General features: G+C 41.0%; 1 long non-coding RNA gene across 2 annotated transcripts in view; it reads left to right on the top strand.

Moving 5' to 3' along the window:
• The window catches only part of LOC138108046 (uncharacterized), an 84,416-nt gene extending 71,914 nt beyond the window's left edge, over positions 1-12,502 (top strand). For both annotated transcript variants that reach the window (XR_011149837.1, XR_011149838.1), the window contains exons 4-6: positions 10,052-10,156; positions 10,349-10,476; positions 11,805-12,502. This is a non-coding gene — a long non-coding RNA (uncharacterized lncRNA). The remainder of the gene's footprint in view (positions 1-10,051; positions 10,157-10,348; positions 10,477-11,804) is intronic.
• Positions 12,503-12,630: the final 128 nt, after the last annotated feature.

A 12,630-nucleotide genomic window follows, 5' to 3' on the forward strand; every position in this document is an offset into this window, starting at 1 on the left:
TTTCCTTTTTTCTCTTTTCTTCTCTCTTGGGATGTTTTGTTGTTGTTTTTGGTAATGGGAAAGAAAGAGTCTCTTCACCTCCAAGCAGCTTGAGAAAAGACTGGCAACATTCATTCCACTAATAAGGTGTCAATTAATGCAAAGAGGAATGTCCTGGATTTCTCAAAGAGATGTATTTTTCAACAGGAGCTGGTCAAGATGTTGATGAGGTTTTGTTTCTCCTTTTTTTTGTTTTGTTTTGTTTTGTTTTTTTTAAATGGAACATACACTTTCTCGAAAAAGGGGGTTGCTAAACTGATGTTGTAAGTCTGCCCTCACGTGTTGGATTTTAACTCTTCAGGAGAGAAAGTCTAAATGAGCTCAAAGGAATCCACCAGATGTATTTTGGCACCACCCAGTACAGATCCTCAGGTCTGCTTTTTTTTTTAGTTTTTTTTTTAGTTTTGAGGTTTAGATGCTGATGTAGGTGTAGCAATGGGTTACCTACACAGGCAATACACAGAGGTGTGCCCTATCCATTTAATGTAGCAGATATGGGTCATTGTAATTCCTACACTAAGTAGATAATTAATTCAAAGGGGGTGTTACAGGGGTGTTGCTGATGGTATCAGTGTTATAATGTGTTGCAACTATTTACTGGTATCAAAAAAGCTGAAAGGTGGGCTGAAAAGCAGGAGAATTATCAACAAACTTTTAATAAGTAAGGAAGATAGTCTCAGAAATCTGAAGGAAATCCTTTGCATTTGGCCTCTTGTGAGGAGAGTTTCTGAGAATAGGAAATACCATAGGATGTAGAGTCATATGGGAAATGTCCAGTGTGAGTCAGCATGAATCAGTGCTTAGATGGGGCACAAGTGGTTCTGCAGGCTTTGGAACCAATGAAGCCAGGTCTCCTGCAGGCTTCCACCTGGGCCAACTGACTCTGATGTCTCTAAAAGTGTCAGTGCCCATTGAATTTTTGGTATCACAAGCATCTACAGAAGAGCTTTTCCATCCAAAGGAGGACTTCTTCTGTGTGGATCCTCTGATACATAAATGATGATCTCATGCTGAAGCCTTTCCTTTAGCAGGTAATAAATTTTGGTTGCTCTCCCTTTCCCCTCTCCAGACATCTGTTTCTATAAAATTTATAACAACATAATTGTCTGTCCATCTATTCCACTTGGCTGACATCAGCCAGTAGGCTCAAAATTATTAGGGAAACCAGCCAGAAAAAATGATTGCCTAAGCCTCATTTCCTTAGGAAACTCAGCTAAAAAGTTAATATTAGCAATAACTTGTGGATTGGAGCTACCACTGTGGGAATGCAGTGTGGCACTGAAGTTGTGTAGCCCAAGTGCAGTCCTGTGCGTTGCTCCCATTGCACTTTTGCTGTAAACTTTCTCCTGAGCCCTGCTGGCAAACAAACTCTCCTCCAGCTGGTGCGTGGGTGAATGGTCACAGCAGAGTCCTGGGCAGGGGGGACTCAGAGCCTCTTTGCTTCTCAGTTTACCCCGCTTTTTTGGGGTATGGACACCTGCTCACCAGAAAAGGATAGAGATCACACATCCATTTAATGTGGGTTTTCCTTGGCCTTCTGCACATTTGGGATCTGCACTCAAATCAAAAAACTCAAGTTTGCAGTGGGTTTCAACTCCTGTTACTGAGTAATTAATTTCCATGGCATTTTAAAAAAAAGTCTTTGAAAAGACCTGCATGTTCTTCTTCTCCTGAATATATGAGTGTCAATTTGGTTTAATGAATCTATCTAGAGCCCTTAAATTGTTTTCTAATTTACTTTTTAAAAGTTTTGTCTTTTCATTCTAGATAATGATTCATGGATGTGAAGTGTGAGAAATGTGTTTTCTGCTGCAATGGGTAGAAACCTGGGTCTCCATTTCTTCACTGCTGTCTAGGGTCTTCATTTTTACCTGTGTGGTGTTGTTCTTGCTGTATATCCTCCTTCCCCTCATTTCCCTTTCTCAGAACAGTGGTTATTTTCAGAACACTGAAATGATAATCTCCATTAAAAAAAAACCTTAAACCCCCACCACATTTCACAGCATTTCACAGCAGACTCTTCCTTCTCCATCTCCATCACATATGGTCAGTGATAGTCACCTCACTGTGATCCCTTCAGCTCCCAGTGTGTTTAAGAAGTTCCTTATATGCTAAGAAAGGCACACAGCCAAAGCTGCTTGTGCTGAGATTTTTTTCTGTGTGAATATGAAGCAGGGCAATGGCATTGTAACTGCTTTGCAGCGTGAGCTCATTTTCAGTATTCTCTTTTCTCCTGAGGCGATGACCTTTCTATTATCAGCCTCTCTGAAAGGAAGGAGTACAACCATGTCTTGTCTGTGTCTTCTTGTTTATAGTTTATATGTGGCTCAAAGTTCTGCCAGAAACTTAATGCCATTTTACTGCCTGGTTTTACATTCTGCCTGTGATGTACTAATTATCAGGGTGTGACAGAGCACTTATTTCCTGTCATAAACCAGGGCTGTTACCCAGGAAGGAAATTTTGTTTGAGTCATGAAAGGAGGTAACAATATAAAATATTCTCCGAGGACCATATTCTGATCCTGTTGACATTGATGGGAATGTTGGTTTTGTCTTCACTGTGAGAGCCACATAGTGAAAGACAAGGCATTTCTATGCCTGCTCCTACTTTATTTTTGGAGAGCCAATTCCCCACAGTACTGTCAGCACTGGACAGTTGTATATCTCAGCTGAATACCTGGTGCAGCACTAGCTCAGGATACTTAGTATGCTAGAGAGCCACAGTCTTTGTGGATGTAAATTAGTGTAGCTCCTTTCACATCAGGGGCAGTGCACTGTTTTATATTATGGGGAAGTCTTGCTCTCAGCTTCAAGCTGCCATTTCCTCCTCTTTCTAAAAGGGAAAACGCAGAGAGTCTGTACTTTTAATCCGTTCCTACTAAGGGGAGGATGGGAGGAAAGAAATAGAACAATTTGGAGACTGTGTAGCAGTTTCCTAGTTCACTGCTAGTAATACACAGTTAATGCCCATGACTTAATGGGAATACACTTGCACTCAGCCACACTTGCCTACGGCAAAAGAGACAATGAAGTATTTCTGCTTATACCATTGAACAGCAGAAGCACAAGTAGAAACCAGATTCAAACCAAGAGCAAGGGTGAACAGAGGGCAGCCTCCAGCCTGGCCAGAGCTCTGAACACCATGCTGAGCAGCACCAGTTGTTGGACACCTGTGCATCAGGTTTGAGCCTCGTGCTGCTTTTGCTATCAGCTTTTCATACATTCACTGGCTGGTGACTATTTCTTCCTCCTCTGTGGTAGAGATAAAATTTAAACTCAAGTAGGAAAGTTGGTGTTTTTAGACAATTCCAGCAGACTATACAACCCACGGTGTTCAGAACACGTGCAATATTATATTATAGACATTTCTGGTTGTAAGAGCAGAATTCAGCCCTGAACTAATTTACATGATTAACGTGAAGACAGAATGTCCCATCATACTTTTATAGCACTGGAATGCAAATTTTGATTTACATTCTAACTCAGTTACTTTTCTGACTGATATCCTCCTTCTTCTTATCCTCTTCCTAAAAAAAAAGGAAAAAAAAAAAAGCATTTTTATCTTTAACTTCTATCTTAAGCATCTCTTTCTGATCTTCTGCAGACTGAACCTTGACAGTTTTCAATGAAATAGATGGCCCCTTCTGTTCCATATATCCCATAATTTATTGGCTTCTTGCACCTGTCAAATGCCACATTTCCTCCCTCTGGGAGCATGCCCCTGTTCGTCATGTAACCCTTCTTTCCTTGTAACTAGAGAGAGAGCTACAGGTGTCAGTTAAACCATGAATGTTTCTTTGATCTTTCCTAGATATTTTTTTAATTGGAACTTTTCTTCCTAAGGCTTTTTTCCTCTGTAACTCTACTTTCAAATAGAGCAGCATTTGTTTTGTTTTCAGTAAGCCTGGAGCCCGAATTCTGTTGGTGCATCAGTGAAAAACGGAAGTGATTCCCCTCATCTCGGTAGATCACTCTGCATTAAACCTTATCCACTAAATAGTTTTGGTCTTCCTTTCATCTTTCATTTCTTGTTGAGAAACAAGATCCCTATTCATGAATAGCCCTTCAATGAGTGCTTCAAATCCACCCCTTATTTGAGAAAGCACTCAGTTTCCCAAATCAGGAATATAGAAAATATTTACTTACATAGAAAATACTCACTTCTCTAACTGGAAAATTTCATTATTAAAAAAAAAAAAAAAAAAAAAAAGTCTACTGAACCTGCTACATCTACTAAAGAAAAAACAGATCCTTACTTATTTTCTCTTGAACTGATATACCCTTTGTCAGGACAGCAACTCTTTCTAACTGATGTTGTGCAGCTGTAATGAGAGGCTGAAGCACACATTTCTGGGGAGACAATTTGCTTGTGCTATCCAAGAGGCTGGATGTAGTCACTGCTGGCTTTCTCTGCACCACTGAAATTCAAACAGTTGGGCTCATCTCTGTGGCTTCTTTCAGACATTTTAGTTGTAATAAATCCTAAAAAGCACATTTTAAAAACTAATGCCATCACTCACAGCTGGCATTTTGAACAGCTCAATCTGGACATCTAACCTGACCACTTTCATTTTTGATTCTGACCCTTCTCCCTCTGGTTCTCCTGTCTTCGCAAAAAGACTCTGCTGCCTGTGTGAAATGGTTGGAGAGTGTCTGTGTTTCTAAAATAATCCACTACCTGTGAGGTTTCCAAAAACTCTTTTCTGCATATATCTTTTTTTTATTTCTTGGTAATGCTTTCCTTCCTATGTTGGAGCATTCATGTTGGGGCAGAGCCCAGACCATCCTGTTTTAGGCTTTCTTGTGCTGCAGCTAGTGATCCTTTTACTCCTTGCCCTGCCAAAAATGTCCCTGAATAGTACTGCAGACCCAGAAAAACTGCAGACCCTTGGACTCCCCCAGCCCCCAGTCCCACCTCCCTTACCCACCCCACCCTAGCCTCTGTTCCTCCACGTGTCAGAGGGACCACACAGCACCTTCTGCCTCTGCCTACAGGAGCCATTCAAGGTGTATATGTATGTATGTGTGAATGTATATGTATGCATGTATATTTTAACCCCCTGTGTAATAAATTTCTGTCTGCTTTCAGTGTGACATGATAGAATTTAGAAAATTTAGAAATTAGTTCAACTGCATTTCCCTCATACATCAGGCGAGATTTCTGGTAGCATATGTTTTCTCATCTCAGCCTACTGAACTATTGTCTTTAATATATTTCTTGTAACATCTCTTTGGAAGTACATGTTTTAAAAATGTAAGGAGGATACGTGAGCTTTCTGCTATGTTTATTCAATTCTCAACCCTCCAAACACTTGAGAATTCGAATTATTCAGCTAGGCTTAATGAGGCTGACTCAGAGTGAAGTTATGTGCATAAAAGTCAAGGATAGGAGGCCTTGATGTTATGCATTTTTAGGTGGTTATGGGGTTTTCAATATTAATGTTTATTACTGAATAGTCTGAAGGAGAACTCAGGCTGTATCTTTTCATCAGTGCTTGCTACTAGTTACCTTGCTGCAAAGGAGCTCCTTGGGGGGCGTCTGGAATGTGGAAGTTTGTTTGTGGAAGCATTGCCATCTGTCAGTGTAGATCTGAGAGCTTCATGTCAGCCAGTCCAACCTCAAACCTTGCCAACAGCTAAAGCTGCAAGCTCTGTGTAAGTCTGTGACACTAACCTCTAAGCTCTTAGATCAATGACTTTCCCTTTGTCTCCATTTCCCAATTAGTAGAATGGGAAAAACAATTTTGGATGTTCAAAATGACAAGCATGCAGCATCACTATGCTGTAGTGTGATCCCTAACACAAAACACAAAGAAATGGGTAAGAAAATTTGACTAATCTAAAAGCCTGACCATTTTCCCATTCCGGCTTCTTTTGGGCTTTGAAGGTTGGTTCAAGCTTTGTGTTTTCTCTTGAAGTGCCTTTGACCCTCTTTTTTATGATCCTGAAGAGTGTGAGAAGGCCACAGCAGTTTTGGACAATGGGACTGCAGGAAGGACTCCTGGCCTCATGCTGGAGACCTGAAGAAGACAGGTTGCCATACAGCTCTGGAGAAGAGATTTTTCAGATAGTCTGGCAAAGATGCACGTGATAGTGAGGACTTTTTGGTGCTGGTCTGCATTAAACAATCCAGGGACTCCTCACAACAAATCTTACAAGCTCCTCTGGACCTTTATCCTGACCTCATCCCTGCTCCCATTCATAAGTATGGTAAGAAAAATTCCTGTAGAGTCATCCTCAGGAAATGTTCAGAAGAAAACTCTTTCTTTTTTTCCCTAGATGTGCTCTTTGCTCTGCTAAAGCAGCTGCTGGACAAGGCCAAGTGCCATCCTAGCCTTTCTATGTAGTAGGTTTTGCTGAATGCAGCCATGAGAGCAGCAGAGCAGGTAGCTTTTATTTTTGTAACAATTTTTATTCTGATTTTACTTAGACCTTCAGATATGCATATTTGCATATCTGTCTTTACAATTTTGAGCTGGTAAAGGGATTTGGTCAGAACATGCTGACTGCAGGAAATGGAAGCTGTTTTTAGAAATATCTCACTTTAATGAAGTAAACATCATATTATACTCAGATCACTCCCACAATATTGAGCGTTTGTCCTCTACAGCATAGTTTTGGGTTTTACACCATGTTGCAATATTCATGCTACAATTATAAAAAATGCATAGCCATAGAATTGCTTTTGGAATATTCTATTTCACAGTAAAGGTATGAGATTTTTGATTTTTTATCCCCATTTTACTTGAAGGAACACTGAAGAATCTGAGAATTCCCCACAAAATAAGAAATTCCAGATTTTGATTAGCTTTACTAAAATAAATGTCATCCACACCTAGCACTATGGGATTTTGCAAGTAAAGTCTCACCTGTTTCTTCAGAGCATGTTGGGGAAGAATGAAAAGTGGAAGTACAGGAGAGGGAGGTATGGCTGTTGGTGATTTGAAACATAAGCAGGACCCTGCATTCCAATTTTATCTACAAAACCCTCCCTGGTGTGAGACAGCTGTTGCCTCTGAAGCCTTCTACGTATCTCTCAAAATCCCAAGGATCCTTCTTTTTTTAACCTGTATTGTATCTCTACTGCCCTTGAGATCCTATATTACGGCTGCTTTCCTCAGAACGATTTGATAAGAATTTCTGTTTTGGACTATGTCAGTGTTAGAGAATTGCTGTCAAGCATCAAGAGATGCTCTCTCTCTTCCCCTCGGGCTTTAAAGATGCTATTCTAAAATTAAAGTGTTTGGTATAGATAAGATGCTTAGGGTTGTAATGAGGTCAAGAGTTGCTGGCAGTTTCCAACAAGATTTTTTAAAAAATGAGTTGATCAGATCTCTTGTTGGGGTTATTGCCCTTTTTCAGCAGATAAATATAAACAGATCAGGTAGAGAAACAGTCAGGAACAGAAAAGTTTGGAAAAATATTTGGAAATTATTCTGATTGTATTGTTTAATTCAAGTTGCCCCATTTTATTATGCTGGCATCCTCTGCAATGCAATGTGACATGGAATATGTGATGTAATGAGATATGCCCGCCAAAATGCAATGTGCTTTGTTTTAGTCAGAATATATTAATCCACTTACTGAATAATTGACCCAAAGAGATTCTGTCAAACAGTATTAAATTATTCACTGCATTTCCAAACCAGCAGGCAGTGTCCTTTAAATATTTAAGAATAATGTCAAATAATTTTCCACACCAAAATTATTCTTTTTTTGTGTGTTTGTTGAGGTTCCCTGGCTGTTCTCTGTTGTTTAAGGAGGGCAGGATAATTAAATAAAAGCCAGTGTGCCCTTCAGGTGCTCTCTCGCCCACCAGCACCCTGGAAGGGGAAGCAAATGCTCACCTGGTTCAGCTGTCAGACCCGGCCAGATGCCATCACATTAGCACTTTTTTACGCCTCACCCATGCATTTAGAAGGAAACCCCAGACTCTCCACATACATGTATGTATACATATGCATATACACATACATATACGTGTACATATACATATACATATACATATACATATACATATACATATACATATACATATACATATACATATACATAATTTCACCACATAGCCTGTTGCCTTGGCAGTGAGCTCCCCCAGAGAGGGTGCAGCACAGAGGCTGTGAAGTGTCCTGCTATTTCCTACCTTCAGGCCTCTTAGTACCTCTCTAGGTGTGCATTATGAGATAACAACCCTGCTGGATCAATTATAGTGTGGAAAATAGGTTTCCTTAAAAAAGGGACACCAGTACAGCAGCATTCAAGTTCTACCAATTACAGTGTCTGACACCTTTCCCCTTGAAGGTTGCATGCTGAACGAGTGCAGGGTATATTTCTGGCTTGTTTAAAAAGGACGAGGACAGGCATCTGATAGCTTACCTTAATTATTCCATTTCCTCCTCCCCATATACATTTCCAAAATCTAATTATAGTGCTCATGGCCCCTGCTATCAGCCAATACCCAGATTAATATAAAGCCACAGGAAGGACAGCTACCTCCCTTCACGCTTTCCACAACATTGCCAATCTATTCCAGCAGTCTTTTGATACTAATATTTTGATACATTCATCATTGTGTTAGCATCAGCAGTGAGCAATATTTACAGTCTATAAGCTCTTCCAGGACCAACTGTTCATATTACTCCTTTTAAGTCCATTCAATTTTCCACCTGAAATACCACATTTATCTAGTCAGAGTTTGACATCTATTTTCGGGGGGGAAGGGGGTTGCTTTTAATAACAACTTTTATTTAATTGTATGTTTTGCTTCTCCTAAAGAATACACTAAGGCAATCTGTTACCTATTGTCAATCAAGATGCACTTGGCTGCATCCTTGGGTTTATTATCTAGGTCCTGATATGGGGACATTTTTGTGCATATGCATCTGTGTGTGTTGAGGTGAAATTGCTTATCTGTTCTGAGGCTTTATTTGGACTGGAATTTGCTGCAATGTCCTCATGAGTGCAGGAATGTTGTCCAGGGTTATGCTCTGTGTGCAGTCGGGGGGCAGCAGGCAGCCCTGCTTGATAAGATTGCTACTGCAAGCCACAAGTACTGTCACACTCTGTTTCTTTTAGTAAACGATCAGACTCCAAATACACTAAATATTCTTTGTTTGTCAAAATAAAGTAAGGATTATTTTGCAACTGCTCTACCTTAAAGGCATTTTAATCTGGCTTTAGGAGACAGCAAACCCTATGACTCTGCTCAGCCACAGTGGAGTAAAGCCCAAATGGAACAAAAATATATAGGAAATTCTTATCTTCATTATTATTATTATTATTATTACTATTATTATTATTATTATTATTATTATTATTATTATTATCACAGCTTAAGGAACAAGGGAGAAAATTACAGCAGCATTAAAAATAAACTTTGCACCTTCTGCAAAGACTTACATAGGCCCCTGAACTTTAAATTCCAAGGTTGCATGGACATAATGGTTTTCAATGTTCTGGCACTTTGGAACAACAGCAAACAAAGCCTTGGTCAAAGAATGCACTGGTCCATTGGTTTGTCTTCTGGACTCCCCTGCTCTAATCCTCATGGCCCCCCCTGCTATAATCCCTACTCACTGTGCAGGGAAATTTACCCCCAGAGTAAGAGCTTGTGAGAGACTTTTTTTGGTATAAAACTGACACATTTTTCTTCTACTTCCTGCATGCAGAAACACCAGGGTTTGGGCACAGGTCTGGTGTGAAAAGACCATGTCCAAAGTTCCTACTGGCAGTCACCGAATGCAGCAGAGGTGATGGATAGAAATAATTGGGAAGGAAATCGCTGTTTTATGAGAAATTCTGCATTAAATTCTGTTGAATGGAACAGGAACAAACAAACTTATAGTAATTTCCAGGAAAAAGAAAAGAAAATTGAGGTCATACTAAAGGCTTAAGAGAATCAAAATCTTTGATTCTAGTTTCAACCTTTTAAAAAATCTGTATAACAAATGTACACATATAAAGGAATTAAAAGCTATAAACTGAAACAGGAACTATAAATTTTCTTTTTTAGAAATGACATGCTAGAGTACTGTGATCTTCCTTGGATGGTTAATTTCCCTGTGCTCCAGGTTTCACTTATTGCAACCTTTTCCCTTGTTGGTCTATGATACCTCAGGTGAGTCACGCCCGGATTTTTCCCCAGCATGCTGTTCATACTCTGCCTGTTGAACAGGGCAGCACAGAGCAATGACTGCTGTTTTGAGAAGTAATTCCTCAAACAGCATCCACCACGGTGGAAGATCAAGCAGCCAGGAGAGGAGGTGACTGTGTCCCAGGGACTGGCCCCAAAGAATATATTTTCCTGCAGGATCTTTTCAGGATGGAGGCTCTCCTGAAGACACAGCAAGGAGAAAAGTGAAGGAGAAAAGGAAGAGTAGGGCTGATGAAGGCCTGGATACTGTCCCACTTATTGTTCCTTTGGGTAGAGGATCACAGGTATTGCTCAGACACCCTGCCCCTCCAATGGAATAGACAGGGAATTTCTCCTCTTCAGCACTGAGGGGCAGCCCTGGGGTAACAAGCACTATAACCTTGCCTCGGTAGGATTCTTACAAGTGTAATTCTGTCTTTGTCTCAACACAGAGAGGTGGAATGCCTTCCCCAGATATGCAGCTAATGGCTATTAGAGCTAGGGTAAAAACCTTTCCCTTCAATTTCCAGTCTGAAGGAACAAAACTCATTTTCTCCCTATTACAGTCTGTGGCAGTGTCTGTGGTGCGCCTCTCTGCCGGTGACATTCCCTGTGCTGACGGACATTACTGGATAGCTTACACAGAGCCAATGAAAGCCGTGTGGGGGCCTTGCTTTGCCTTGGCTGCAGTGCCAGCAGGATACTGACATGTTGCTGACTGTCTGCAGTCCTGCAAACTAAGCTTTTTGGGAGAAAGGCTGCCAAAGCTTTACAGAAAAGCATCTTAAACCTCAGGTGCTGCAGCATCATCAGGCAGGGCAGTGCTGTGCTGGGATGTGCTCTGTGCATGTGTGCTGGGGGCTAACGCCAGTATGAAGCAAATGTCTTCTGAACTAATTGGTGCCAGAGGGGACACACACAGCATCCCGAGGCAGCCTCAGCGAGACACCCGACTGATCAGATATTGAGGTCGGGCGCTGAGACACCAAGGTCATGCCACGTCCTGCTTTCCTCATCCAGCTGGGCACTGATAAAGTAGCAGCTGGTAAGACCACCAATCAGATAAGGTGGCAATTTTCAACAGTCTCAAATTATTTTTGCAGCCAGGGAGGTCCAGATAAGAGCAATCAGATGCTGGAATGATTTAACCATTGCTGATTTCTCCCCCTGCTCCCTTTTTTCCTATTCTTCTTTCTGAAGACAGACAGTCTTGTGAATGTGAACACAGGGAGAACTCACACAGTCCCTCACCACCTCAGAACAAAATGTGAGGGTTGATTTATGGGATGGATTACTTGGAAATGGTAATTCTTTGCTCTTCATGATGTTTAGTCAGAAGGTGCAGTACCCTCCAGTCAGAGCAGCAGGATTGCACTGAGGTTTTTGCAAAAGGAGTGAGAGAAGGGGGGGGTGGTGAGTACAGCAGCTCCTCTAACACAGCAGTTAATAAGACACCAGCACATTAATCATGTGACAGATATTGAATCTAACAGGGCAAGGCAATAGTTTTTAAAAACAGCCAGTTAAGCTACTACCTGGTAGAAAAAGGCTGACTGAATGGCACAGGTTTTATGCCACTATTTGCAATTAAAATTATTTTTTATCCCTTCTTTTTTTTTTTTCCTGTTTGAAGGTTTTAAAATGCCTGTTTGGACCTGCAAGAAAATAAGAGATAAACCGTTAAGGGCTGTAACAGAGGGCTGCACAGTCCTTTCCCCCTTGACCTGCTGTGCCCTGGGCTATACCTCCAGTGTTTGCACAGGACCCTGCTGTGGTCCCTCCCCTGAGCTGTACTGCCAGGGCTCAACACATGTGAAAGACTCCTGAGGGTCATGGCACAGAAGAGAGACCCTGATGCTGTGATACAGCCAGGACAGACTCCTGATTAAAAGAGGCATGATTATCAACTGCAGCCTAGAGGTGTGGCTCCCTTCCTTTATGTGACTGTCCAGGCAGCTTTATCCTACCAGACCATGTACACCTTGGCCTCTTTTATGACCTCCTGCCTGACTAGAAGTGGTAAAGGAGAGGAATATTTTGGGTAATTTTGGTGCACAGCTACAGATGAGCCCATACCTCCTTGGTGTCCTTTATTTAAAGGAGCTTCAGTCACTTTAATTCTGTGGTTACTGATGCTATAGTGCAACATATTTTTCATTGCTAAACACTGTTTGTTATCAGAAACACTATAAAACAAAGGAAGAAAACATTACTAAATGAACTATTCACATGGTTTTTTAGGCTTTCAGCATAAGCACATGCCCTTCATTTTGAGCCTTGGTCAAACTTCTTGCCATGACAAGTTAGGAGCACTGGGCAAGACCAAAGAAGATAGAGTAATCATAAATAAAATTATAGATTTGTCTAGGTTGGAAAAGACCTTTAAGATCATCTAGTCCAACTGTCAACCCAGCACTACCATCCTGTTCACAGTTAAACTCCATCACTTCCCTTTGCAG

The sequence above is a fragment of the Aphelocoma coerulescens genome, chromosome 3, assembly GCF_041296385.1.
Source record: "Aphelocoma coerulescens isolate FSJ_1873_10779 chromosome 3, UR_Acoe_1.0, whole genome shotgun sequence".
Taxonomy (NCBI): Eukaryota; Metazoa; Chordata; class Aves; order Passeriformes; family Corvidae; genus Aphelocoma; species Aphelocoma coerulescens.